Here is a 14,675-nt window from a genome sequence, read left to right as displayed (position 1 = left end):
TTCACTCCACAATCTCCCTCGGTGTTCTGACACTTACAATATTTCGTTTTTTTTAACATAAATCAGTACAAACGACTGATAAAATTAGAGCGGTAAAAAGGCACAAATTATATATTTGAAACACTATTTTTAAGAAATTGTACTAAAATCGCTTAAACTCTGTGTTTGACAGGAGAAAGAAGAACTGGTACGCTGGTTGGAGACAGTCTCTTTCACACCACACACTCTTTGGATGTTCTGACATTCACAATTCATTATTTGTACTTTTCTGAACGTGACGAAAATCAATATAAATTTTTGATGAAGTAAGAGAGGTAAAAGAAGAAAAAAAGGCACAAGTTATATATTTAGATCACTGTATTTGAAAAATTCGTCTGAAATCACATATACTCTCTGGCTGTCAGGAGAAAGAACTGGCAGACTGATTGGGAATTGAGTTCCATTTTCAATCAATTTTGAGAGCATTGCTGTTCATTCAGCACTGTATTTAAACAAACAAATACAATGTGGTTTCAAATCTGCGACACAAGGAGGATCATACTCACACGTGGGAGAGTCCAACACTTTTATACGGTGGAGATGGTCGGCGTAACATCCGTGTCCGAGTCGCATGCGTATCAGCGATATGATGTGCGTCTGGCAAGTTTGAAGCTGTCAAACCAAGGTTCGTTAGCGATACTAGCTTCAAGTGGGGCATAATATCGTCCTTTGTGCAGATCCTGTGTATTCCATTCCGTTGACCATATTCTTTGAACTTTCATACGGATATTGGGGAGAAAGTCTGTATAAGGTAGTTGGATTGCTCGTAAGTTGGCTGCAGTTGTACGTTGTTTAGCGAGGAGGTCTACTGTTTCATTGTGTTCGATTCCAGCATGTCTCTTAATCCACAGAAAGTGAACCGTTATTCCTCGGAGTTCTGCGTTTCTCTCTAATTGCAGAATGTCAAGGATGCACTTATTGGCCTTTATGGTCCATTAACGTTGTTTTAAATGGTTTAACACACTGACGCAGTCTGTAAGGATGATAATTTTCTGGAACTGTTGTGAGGTACCACAAAGTATAGCTGCTTTAATTGCTAGCATTTCCGCTGCGTTAAAGGGAGGTTGGCTCTGGTAGGAGCCGTTGTTCGATATTTGCTGTCAATGGGCAATAGTACGATGTAGTAATGTGCAGCAAATCCCAACGTCAGGGTTGTTTGCCGTGATCCAAAGGCAGCGGCCATCTTCCACGCACAAGCACAGGTCTTATCGACCTTATTTTGTCACACGAGCAATATTGAACCCATAATTCTACGATGAGAAAATTTTTTTTTCTCCAATATTTATTTGGCATTAAGAAAGTACTTTTATGTTTGAAGGCAGCCATGTTGCGCTCCTACGAGCCCCGATGTCGCGTGGGAAGGTTTTCTTCCTCACGGCAAGCTCGTGAATTGCCGGGACACCTCGGTGGGACTCGAGTGCCCGACAATTCTTTAAATTCATGGAATTCTGCACCACGAGGGATTTTGACAATATAGTAAATGAAGAAATAGACAAGCAAAATTATTTGTACACCCTCCGTGAAGACAGAGACAACTGGAAAAAACTTAAATGCAGTTAAGCCCAAGTACATGTTAGCGTGAGACCAGCGAACCAACTACACGTGCCAAGGTCAGGGAAGGAAGAAAACGCGCGAAACGCACGGGCAGAAACAATTTATTTACCCTGTTGTGAGTATAGAAAAATTATAAAATTAACATCTAACATAAGTGCAAGTCTGTCCGGAGTTCTGGGACAAGTCTTATCAAAATCGGTCCATTAGACGCAAATTTGGCAGATTACACAACCAAGCCTCAGAGAGGGGATAGCGTCCCTCCTGAAATTATAAAAGAAACCCCCCCACCGTAGATTTTTCAGTGTCGATCTGGAACTTGAAGCCGCGGGAGCTCGTGCCCGTCGCCATTGGAAATTCGCGCCAGATTGACCGACAATAATTAAATACATGTCCGTGGCTAAGGTCCATATACTTAGTTAAGAAGAAAAAGTGATTGGGAAAGTTTGAACGTTTGCCGACGAAATAGGAAGGTGTAGGCTGGTTGAAATCTACACAGCGGGTTTTATTTATATCATCTTGTGTACATTTGAAAGTGAAGCAGAATCTTGGGGGAAGCTAGTCAAAGTAGTTTTGCTCCCTTATCGGCCGAACACCTGTTTATTGAGGTAACGGAGAGAGAAGCCATTCTGGGAACGCATCAGACAGTTGTAGTCGACTGCAGGACGAGGGAAGTTCGTGGTGCAAGTTACAGAGAGAGTGCCTGATTTATGTGGTAATTTTAATATCGTGTGTGTGAAGGGTAGTGGTTTATATGAGTGAGATTTTGGAAATGAAAATGTTATCTGTGAAAATGAGCGGCTAAGCCTGAGATCAGCTGGCGACGATGTAATCAGAATGCTGAGAATGTCACCATTGTGCAGGTCTGTCTATTTTATATTATGTTGTAATTAGTTAGTCATTGTCTGTCCCAACCAACTTTTCCAGATGATTTTCGGGTTGATATGCGTAATTATCAGGCGAGAGGTGTTGTAAATTTTGGTCAGCGTGTGAAATTTCAGTGTGTAAAGTTCATGTCAAGAACGGTAAAATGCGACGCTTAAATTTTGTGTTGAATGTTCGATGAGATATCATCCCAAGCGGGGATTTTTGGAACGTTATAAGTGTAAATTTGTCGTGGCGAACATCTTAATCTCAGATGCCAGTTGAATTCAGAAATGTTGGTCGATGATAATAATAATAATAATAATAATAATAATAATAATAATAATAATAATAATAATAATAATAATAATAATAATAATAATAATAATAATAATAATAATAATAATAATAATAATGTCTACCGCGGGATAAGGAAATCTTTCTATGTTAAAGTGCATTTAACCAGTATATTTTTACGAGGATCGCAGGCATATTTAGATGATTTCGGTGAAATTTGTTAGAGTCACAGTCATTAATGGGAAGGAAATTTTGAGACATCGTGTATATCAATGATACGAAAAGTCGCTGGGTGCTCTTGGACTCTCGAGGTTCGAAAGTCGCAATAATAGTAAAGTAAGAGATGTGTTTAATAACGGTCGTCGTTTTCACCAGGGGATCGATGTATGAAAAAGGGTCTTGAAGGAAAAGGGATTGAGAGCGATGGATTTATATGTATGTGGAGTCGAGATAGATGGAAGTGATACCGCTGGAATAAAGCGAGGAGAAGGCTGTGTTGAGACAAGCTGTATTTTGTAGAGGAAGAATTTAGGAACAGGCTGTGTTGGAACAGGCTGTATTGTTTTCCGCAATCAATCCGAATTTGAGACGACTATGGTGTGAATTTATAGAAAGATTCCAAGTGAAAACGATTCTAGTAAATGTTAAAGTCTGGGTAGTACACATCCAGCGATTTCTGTTACGTCAAGCCCGTATGGATAATAAGATAATGAACGACCTCAAGTATCGAAGAGCACTTTGGACCCATGGTTGGGTTGTATTGAATTGGTTCACTGGATAGGTCATTGATAAATATAGTTGGATTTGATGATAGACGATTTGAGAATTTCGAATGCGGTAGTGATGATTATTATTTTTTGAAGGTATCCACTAAGTGGTAAATATGTGTTGGGAATTTTCATTTGCTTCCCTAACACTCAAGTGCACAGGCTGAGAGTGTGTTCGAGGTGGAGAATCGTTCATCACGTACATTTATTTTGAAGTTCATGTATTGTAATGGTAGAGACTTACTGTGTTTTTCGACTTGCATTCATTTGATAGTAAGAGACGTAGTTCCGTCGTGCGTATTTTGTCTGACCAGATTTAATGTTAAATGTTGGAGGTGTTTGAAATTGTTGTTCGCCTGATATGTTAAGGGAGGCGTATTACGACCCACTTTGACGCCCGACGATAGGATTAGGACGTCAGATGTTATTCTTGGAGTCACTGATGATGAGACGTCCTAGGTCACGCCCGACAATAGAATTCGGAAGGCATCATGTACATAATGATTAGGTTTAGGGTGTACAGATTTCATGTGAGCCCGACGATAGGTCTGGGACGGTAGCTGTACATACTCAAGTCTCGGTTTAGATGTTTCTTTTGTTCTTTTTGTGGAAGTGGCCTGGAGGAAGGTAGCAGTTACAGTACGATAGGATTTATTGTAGAGGGTCAATGCGTAGCTCTCCGTTTGAGATAACGGGACTGCTGTTGACAAGTGAGGGCTGTCCAAGTGTTGGACATCGACCCGATCTAGATTAAATATTTTTACTGTAATTCTCCGTGCGTGTTAAGCGTTAATGACTTCGAGATGGTAATTTATTTTTTTACGGACTTCATTGTTTTCTCGTTTTAACGTCCGTTTTCGTTTGATAGTGTGCATATTGACACTCAGTGTATTAGAGTGAGACTTGAGTTGCGAATGCGGTTTCGATTCGTCAGCCAGTATTTATTTTATTTTCATCTGGTCGTACTTTCATTCTTATTCATAGTTAGAGTAAGTAAATGATCACTTTACCAGTAGTGTGTTGGGACAGACAGTAAATAGAGAGATCTGTACTGGTAGCATTGTTTTTCAAGGGAAAGAATTCCTTAAAGATGTAGTAAATTTTAGCGTGGACTGGTAATTTTATTAAGCATAACAAACCCATTTCTAACCTGAAAATCGGTTCGATAATAATATTTTTCAAGTGACTTTCCACTTTTCAATTAACTTCAGTGTTTGGCATTTCTTCTAAATGCATGATTAGTAATTGTTTCCTGCATTTCGCAGTTTTGTTTCTTTAGAACGACATAACGTAAGATCCTCTCGGATCATGTTGTTGTTGGTTCCTTCCGAACAGCTGTTTGGGGTGATGCACATTTAGCATCGGGATTATCTTATCACTTAAGGGTGTCATGACTGACAAATACATGGTGGAATTTTATTTCAAGTGTGAATGATGCTGTTAATTTGTAGTGAACACCATGCTTTCACATAATATTTCGCAACCTATCCAAAGCAACTGATAGTCAGTTTGGTTCGATTAAGGGTCCATTCGGCGGGTGTTCCGTATCCGTGAAGGGTATTTGACTGGTGGATAACCTTAATTGAGAGAAAATCAGGCGTTCTACTTGTTGAAAGTCAGATTTTCCACGGATCGTGTGGATTAACTCTCAGTTCTCGTTTGGAATAATAGGTGCCCGGTTTTCAGGTCTTCCCTTTTTCAGTTTTTCAGTTTCGCTGTCCACTAACATATTAGCTTCTCCGAAGCAACTCTTCGACATTGGAAGAAACGAAGTGACGTTATGTAATGTGACTGTGTTTGGAACATTCAAAAATCTATAATTTATAATTTTTTTTTCATTTTTGGCAAGAATGCATATTAAATTAATGATGTTATCGTGCTCTTTCAATTTAATAAAAGTTAGTAAGCACATTTTTGCTCCTCATTTCAAGTAGTTAGGCTCTCTTTCTGAACCCCATCGTTTGGCTAAGATCGTGACCGAATTTATTCCCGCAACGACCCAGGATTTAAGAGTTCTAAATTGTTCTACTGAAGCAGCCGTGTCCGACCAACGATGGAATGGTAAGTTCAAGGGTTCAGTAAGAAGTCGCACCAACTGTGGGGCTTAAGTCACGATAAGGAGGATGATAATATTCCACGTTGGAGGACAGTAAGAAGTGGCGCCATCAACGTTAGGGCTTATGTCACGATAACGATGAGGAGCCCAAAGTCACGATAACGATACGATGCCACGATAACGATAATGAAATTATATATTGAAAATAAATGTTAGGAAAATATAAAATAATGTTGAGGCCTAAGCCACATTATAAATAATACAGGCGGGTGAGAACTATGGCTGAGCCACAGTTAAAGGAATTATGCCCAATGAGAGTGCTAGATATTATCACGTTTAACGAGGAGCGTAACTACTTGGTAAATAATAATAATCATAACAGTCACAATGCATTTTAGGAAATCAGTACTTAAAGCTTTATTGAAGCTTATGTCATGCTGCCAATATAAATTTTGAAAGTGGTAACGCTGAATTACATTCAAAGTTTATGCGTTAACATGTTCTTTGTTTAATTAATTTACGGAAGCGAAACTATTTGGGATATTTATCCATAGTAACTTATTAACTTCAGATTTTCTTTTTATTAAACAATTTTGTGATACCAGCCACGTAAACAAAATTTTATAAGACAACTGTTGGAATGTTGTCAGTTTCGGTATTAAATTATAATAGCGTTTGTATGTGAAAACGCAGTAGATAGTGAATTCTTTCCTTAGTAGTTTGGAGTATTCTGGTTGCATCAACAGCCAGCGTACTCATTATTGTATTCTTTGTGGTATTGTGAGATGGAAGGTCAGGTGACCGTGGATCTGCTAAGGCAGGTGATGGAAGAAATGAGTAGTAAATTGAGAGAGGACATTAATGACATTAAAGTCCAGAATGAGAATTTGGATGGTAAGATGGAGATGTTAAATATTAAGACAAATGAGAAGTTGGATAGTAAGATAGATAGTTTGGGTAGTAAGTTGAGAGAGGACATGAAAGTTCATCATGAGAGTTTGAGGGAGGACACGAAAGTCCAGAGTGAGAATTTGAGAGAGGACATGAAGGCTCATAATGAAAGTTTGGATGGTAAGATTGAGGAGTTACAGGGTAGTATCGAGGATACCCAGGCTAGGTGTAAGGAGTCTAGTGATGAGTTGAAGGCTGGATTGAAGAACGTAGTTCAGAAGACACACACTATGTGCACCGAACTTAAAGAGGAAGTTAGGGGTGAGATAGGTAAACTCAACCAGCGTTTTGATGATAGCCAAGTGGAAATTAGGAATGAAATTGATAAACAATTTGCGGAAGTGCAGGTCAATTTAAAGAACGATTTTGATAAACAGTTTTCCAAAATCCATGATAGTTTAAAAACCGATATGGACAAGCGTTTTGACGAAAGCCACGACATGTACAGTAGGTTATGCGATAGTCAGGAGGAGATGAGGAAGGAACTTGACAAGCATTTACTGGAAAGCCAGGCAGCGCACAAACAGCTGATCGACAGTCAGGTCGAATTTAAGGACGACATTACACAACAGGTCGTAGAGATGCGGATTTCTATTGATAAGCAAAAGGGGAAAACGCTAACTATAATAGAAGAACAACGTCAATTATTATCTGCGGACATTGAGTCACTGAACAACAAGGTAGATAAAATTAGTGTGGAATTGGATAGTCAAGTATTGTCAAAAACTGAAACCATGGAGAAGAAACTGTTGCAAATTAATGAGGAAGCAATTAGTAAACTCCAAGTGGCTAATGAGGACTCCGAAGTTTTAATTAAAGAAATTCAAGAGGAGTTAGTGGAAATGAAAAATGAACACACCCGGGAATTCAACGACAGGCAAAATAGTATAGAACAGGACTTAAGGGAAATCACGTCAGCCCAGGAAGAAACGGACAAGAAAGTGGGGTTCATTAAGAGCGAAGTGAGCAGTTGGATTAGCAGCGTGGTAGACATGCAGTCCAAGATGGACAAAGTATTGAATCAAACCTCGACAGCTGTTAACTCTGACCTCAGTGGTCAATTGCCGAATATCAGTCATGTGAATAATAACGGTCAGAGCTCGAATGTAGATACCAGTCGATCTCAAGGCTCAGGGGTCACCAACGTTATTAACATGATTAAGTTACATGAGGACCAGCCTAAGAAATTCAATGGAGGTCCACATACCACGCCGAAGGGATTTCTTAAGGATCTCAGGGAGTACATCCGGGACGCCAAGATTCCTGAGGAACGTCAGTTGAGGGTAGCTGAAAGATATTTAGAGGGGGCACCACTTTTATGGTTCAAAGGCTTCCGATACCACTTTGATACCTTTGATGAATTCCAGAGGGCGTTTCTAAATAAATTTTGGAGTACGGAAATTCAGCAGAGTCTCAGATTAGAACTATACTCACGTCGTTATACTGCAATAGGCCCTACTAAATTCAGTGAGTACTTTATTGCACAAATGGTAAAGTTGAGAGAACTTGAGGCGCCGCCCTCGGAGCAGGAACTGGAACAGGCCATCCAAAAGCAGCTACCTCCCGAAGTACAAAGGATGCTTATTGCATCAAAGGTAGAGACCCCCATGCAAGCAGAAATGATCCTTAGGCAACTGGATCATACCCATAATCAAATAGCACCCAGAGGGGGACGATCACACGAGCAACATGTAAACACTGTTAGCCAGGTTCCAGAGGGAAGTCAAGAGGCACCTGAGCAGGGGAAACCACAGTCGACTGAGCGGAGGCGTGAGTTTCGCAATAACTGGGAACCCTCGCATCCACGAAATGAGGATTGGAAAAGGCGTAGGGGTAACTGGAATTATCCACAAAGGAGGAACCCTTACTGGAGACGATACGATGGGGGCGGAGAAACCCAGAGGAATTTCAGAAACGGATATAATAACCGCAGGGACTGGGGAAATAATCGAACCCAGAACTTCCGCCGTGATGATGATGAAAGGTACCGCGAACGTGCTCAGTACACCGAAGGGTTAAGGAAGGACCACGAAAGGGAAAAATGGAAGGGGGCTATACAGCGCCAGGAAGTCAACACCGATTGTTTCGGGGCTGAAAGTCTGGAATTTCAGAAGGCACATAGGCAAGACCAGCGAGACTCTGGTCTGAACCCGTTTGCGCCGAATTTCGAGCAAGAGTCGATGTCGACTCTTGACAGAAGAAAAACAACTTCAAATTCCCAGTAGGAAAAGGTTCAGAGTCTTTCATCCCAGATTCTGAAGGAGAGACAACCAAATGACGCACGTAACATCAGTAACATCAAGAAACAGACTCCTGGCAACTCCCAATTAAATGATGACAGCAACCCAACGAACTTAAAGGTTTATCATAGAGCAGAAGAAAGAATCCCATTACAGGATGACGCAGCCTTACCAGCTGGGGAAATGGTCACCGAGGAAGAAGAAGAAGAAGAAGTACAACCCGTAAATATGATCGTCACGTCGAGAGGAAGACAGGTCGAGGCACCACTCCAAGGACAGGCAAGCAGCGGGAGTAAAGAAGAGGAAGACGCTGAATGTTTACAATGTTCATTCTTAAGAGAAGACTTTATTGATGACATCTGTAACGCAATTCTATTGCTGGAAGAAGAAAACAGGGAAATACGTGAAAGTAACAGAGCCCTACGTCAAGAGTGAGATCGGCTGGGAAATTTTACGTAGAATCATGGTTCATTTGTATCAAAATTCCCATGTACAATTCAGAATTTCGAAGGAATATGTCTGTTTAAATATTTCCCCTTTCTGGGTAAACATTTCGTCGTTGTAGGTGGATTATGAACCCATAATTCTACGATGAGAAAATTTTTTTTCTCCAATATTTATTTGGCATTAAGAAAGTACTTTTATGTTTGAAGGCAGCCATGTTGCGCTCCTACGAGCCCCGATGTCGCGTGGGAAGGTTTTCTTCCTCACGGCAAGCTCGTGAATTGTCGGGACACCTCGGTGGGACTCGAGTGCCCGACAATTCTTTAAATTCATGGAATTCTGCACCACGAGGGATTTTGACAATATAGTAAATGAAGAAATAGACAAGCAAAATTATTTGTACACCCTCCGTGAAGACAGAGACAACTGGAAAAAACTTAAATGCAGTTAAGCCCAAGTACATGTTAGCGTGAGACCAGCGAACCAACTACACGTGCCAAGGTCAGGGAAGGAAGAAAACGCGCGAAACGCACGGGCAGAAACAATTTATTTACCCTGTTGTGAGTATAGAAAAATTATAAAATTAACATCTAACATAAGTGCAAGTCTGTCCGGAGTTCTGGGACAAGTCTTATCAAAATCGGTCCATTAGACGCAAATTTGGCAGATTACACAACCAAGCCTCAGAGAGGGGATAGCGTCCCTCCTGAAATTATAAAAGAAACCCCCCCACCGTAGATTTTTCAGTGTCGATCTGGAACTTGAAGCCGCGGGAGCTCGTGCCCGTCGCCATTGGAAATTCGCGCCAGATTGACCGACAATAATTAAATACATGTCCGTGGCTAAGGTCCATATACTTAGTTAAGAAGAAAAAGTGATTGGGAAAGTTTGAACGTTTGCCGACGAAATAGGAAGGTGTAGGCTGGTTGAAATCTACACAGCGGGTTTTATTTATATCATCTTGTGTACATTTGAAAGTGAAGCAGAATCTTGGGGGAAGCTAGTCAAAGTAGTTTTGCTCCCTTATCGGCCGAACACCTGTTTATTGAGGTAACGGAGAGAGAAGCCATTCTGGGAACGCATCAGACAGTTGTAGTCGACTGCAGGACGAGGGAAGTTCGTGGTGCAAGTTACAGAGAGAGTGCCTGATTTATGTGGTAATTTTAATATCGTGTGTGTGAAGGGTAGTGGTTTATATGAGTGAGATTTTGGAAATGAAAATGTTATTTGTGAAAATGAGCGGCTAAGCCTGAGATCAGCTGGCGACGATGTAATCAGAATGCTGAGAATGTCACCATTGTGCAGGTCTGTCTATTTTATATTATGTTGTAATTAGTTAGTCATAGTCTGTCCCAGCCAACTTTTCCAGATGATTTTCGGGTTGATATGCGTAATTATCAGGCGAGAGGTGTTGTAAATTTTGGTCAGCGTGTGAAATTTCAGTGTGTAAAGTTCATGTCAAGAACGGTAAAATGCGACGCTTAAATTTTGTGTTGAATGTTCGATGAGATATCATCCCAAGCGGGGATTTTTGGAACGTTATAAGTGTAAATTTGTCGTGGCGAACATCTTAATCTCAGATGCCAGTTGAATTCAGAAATGTTGGTCGATGATAATAATAATAATAATAATAATAATAATAATAATAATAATAATAATAATAATAATAATAATAATAATAATAATGTCTACCGCGGGATAAGGAAATCTTTCTATGTTAAAGTGCACTTAACCAGTATATTTTTACGAGGATCGCAGGCATATTTAGATGATTTCGGTGAAATTTGTTAGAGTCACAGTCATTAATGGGAAGGAAATTTTGAGACATCGTGTATATCAATGATACGAAAAGTCGCTGGGTGCTCTTGGACTCTCGAGGTTCGAAAGTCGCAATAATAGTAAAGTAAGAGATGTGTTTAATAACGGTTGTCGTTTTCACCAGGGGATCGATGTATGAAAAAGGGTCTTGAAGGAAAAGGGATTGAGAGCGATGGATTTATATGTATGTGGAGACGAGATAGATGGAAGTGATACCGCTGGAATAAAGCGAGGAGAAGGCTGTGTTGAGACAAGCTGTATTTTGTAGAGGAAGAATTTAGGAACAGGCTGTGTTGGAACAGGCTGTATTGTTTTCCGCAATCAATCCGAATTTGAGACGACTATGGTGTGAATTTATAGAAAGATTCCAAGTGAAAACGATTCTAGTAAATGTTAAAGTCTGGGTAGTACACATCCAGCGATTTCTGTTACGTCAAGCCCGTATGGATAATAAGATAATGAACGACCTCAAGTATCGAAGAGCACTTTGGACCCATGGTTGGGTTGTATTGAATTGGTTCACTGGATAGGTCATTGATAAATATAGTTGGATTTGATGATAGACGATTTGAGAATTTCGAATGCGGTAGTGATGATTATTATTTTTTGAAGGTATCCACTAAGTGGTAAATATGTGTTGGGAATTTTCATTTGCTTCCCTAACACTCAAGTGCACAGGCTGAGAGTGTGTTCGAGGTGGAGAATCGTTCGTCACGTACATTTATTTTGAAGTTCATGTATTGTAATGGTAGAGACTTACTGTGTTTTTCGACTTGCATTCATTTGATAGTAAGAGACGTAGTTCCGTCGTGCGTATTTTGTCTGACCAGATTTAATGTTAAATGTTGGAGGAGTTTGAAATTGTTGTTCGCCTGATATGTTAAGGGAGGCGTATTACGACCCACTTTGACGCCCGACGATAGGATTAGGACGTCAGATGTTATTCTTGGAGTCACTGATGATAAGACGTCCTAGGTCACGCCCGACAATAGAATTCGGAAGGCATCATGTACATAATGATTAGGTTTAGGGTGTACAGATTTCATGTGAGCCCGACGATAGGTCTGGGACGGTAGCTGTACATACTCAAGTCTCGGTTTAGATGTTTCTTTTGTTCTTTTTGTGGAAGTGGCCTGGAGGAAGGTAGCAGTTACAGTACGATAGGATTTATTGTAGAGGGTCAATGCGTAGCTCTCCGTTTGAGATAACGGGACTGCTGTTGACAAGTGAGGGCTGTCCAAGTGTTGGACATCGACCCGATCTAGATTAAATATTTTTACTGTAATTCTCCGTGCGTGTTAAGCGTTAATGACTTCGAGATGGTAATTTATTTTTTTACGGACTTCATTGTTTTCTCGTTTTAACGTCCGTTTTCGTTTGATAGTGTGCATATTGACACTCAGTGTATTAGAGTGAGACTTGAGTTGCGAATGCGGTTTCGATTCGTCAGCCAGTATTTATTTTATTTTCATCTGGTCGTACTTTCATTCTTATTCATAGTTAGAGTAAGTAAATGATCACTTTACCAGTAGTGTGTTGGGACAGACAGTAAATAGAGAGATCTGTACTGGTAGCATTGTTTTTCAAGGGAAAGAATTCCTTAAAGATGTAGTAAATTTTAGCGTGGACTGGTAATTTTATTAAGCATAACAAACCCATTTCTAACCTGAAAATCGGTTCGATAATAATATTTTTCAAGTGACTTTCCACTTTTCAATTAACTTCAGTGTTTGGCATTTCTTCTAAATGCATGATTAGTAATTGTTTCCTGCATTCGCAGTTTTGTTCCTTTAGAACGACATAACGTAAGATCCTCTCGGATCATGTTGTTGTTGGTTCCTTCCGAACAGCTGTTTGGGGTGATGCACATTTAGCATCGGGATTATCTTATCACTTAAGGGTGTCATGACTGACAAATACATGGTGGAATTTTATTTCAAGTGTGAATGATGCTGTTAATTTGTAGTGAACACCATGCTTTCACATAATATTTCGCAACCTATCCAAAGCAACTGATAGTCAGTTTGGTTCGATTAAGGGTCCATTCGGCGGGTGTTCCGTATCCGTGAAGGGTATTTGACTGGTGGATAACCTTAATTGAGAGAAAATCAGGCGTTCTACTTGTTGAAAGTCAGATTTTCCACGGATCGTGTGGATTAACTCTCAGTTCTCGTTTGGAATAATAGGTGCCCGGTTTTCAGGTCTTCCCTTTTTCAGTTTTTCAGTTTCGCTGTCCACTAACATATTAGCTTCTCCGAAGCAACTCTTCGACATTGGAAGAAACGAAGTGACATTATGTAATGTGACTGTGTTTGGAACATTCAAAAATCAATAATTTTTAATTTTTTTTCATTTTTGGCAAGAATGCATATTAAATTAATGATGTTATCGTGCTCTTTCAATTTAATAAAAGTTAGTAAGCACATTTTTGCTCCTCATTTCAAGTAGTTAGGCTCTCTTTCTGAACCCCATCGTTTGGCTAAGATCGTGACCGAATTTATTCCCGCAACGACCCAGGATTTAAGAGTTCTAAATTGTTCTACTGAAGCAGCCGTGGCCGACCAACGATGGAATGGTAAGTTCAAGGGTTCAATATGAAATAAGAGTCGTATTCCTTTCTCACGAGCACAAGCAAAACATATCAGCCGGTAGAATATCTTAGCTTATAAAAGGAGGGATCTAGAACACGAACATTTAACTGAAGTACTGGCCTTCCAGAGCCTGATTTCATGTTTCTAGGCTGAGTGGAAATTTTAATGGTTATTGAGGTTTCGCCACAAAGTGCGGCTGGTATCATTCTGAATGAACAGTAGAACTGAGTATGTGTACAGTATTTCTAAATTCATATTAGTTCTAGAATGGTGATTTTTCCACTTTCTCTTCCAGGCAAATGCCGGGGCAGTTCCTATTCATAGGCAAAAAGCCGACTCCTTTCACCTCCTTACCCAGTTTCATTCACCATCATTCGTTTCATCTTCATTAGTTCAATTGACGCTGGCGTTAGGAAGGGCATCCTTCCGTAAAAACATGCGATAAATATTTTCTCACCTCATCCCCGACCCTGTATCAGGATATATGTACTAACGGGTAGACGTCCAGATAAATAAATAAATAAATAAATAAATAAATAAATAAATAAATAAATAAATAAATAAATAAATAATTTTTTATTTTTATTATTATTATTATTAATATTATCATATATATTATTTCAGTAGTATAGGTCCTTTTGCGGCGCTCACAAGTAACCTATCGTGACAAATAATAATTCAAAAGAAAGAGAATAAACATTAACAGACACTCTCATTTCATAAATACCGATTTCTTTAAAAAATGAGTTTTAAAAATTGTACGTAGTGTGCGATTTGCAAATACTGTTGCTGCAGGGAAGAACGCGCCATCACTGCTGTCCACTTCACATTCCCGACACTGGGACGCCTGTTTTATGTCATTATAATATGCTGTAATTATCAGTTTAGAAAAGAATGATAGAAAAACCAAAAATTACTTCCGGAACATTCCTCAGTATAATAATGCACTTGCATTTCCTTCCGTTCAAGTGGATGCCATAAATGTTAAAAAATCAAAGGTTACACTAAGTGGTGAGTAAGACTGTCCAATATTGTACTAACATGTGTATTCCTTAGT

This window comes from Anabrus simplex, chromosome 6 (genome assembly GCF_040414725.1).
Source record: "Anabrus simplex isolate iqAnaSimp1 chromosome 6, ASM4041472v1, whole genome shotgun sequence".
Lineage (NCBI taxonomy): Eukaryota > Metazoa > Arthropoda > Insecta > Orthoptera > Tettigoniidae > Anabrus > Anabrus simplex.
Note: the sequence above shows the minus strand (reverse complement) of the source record.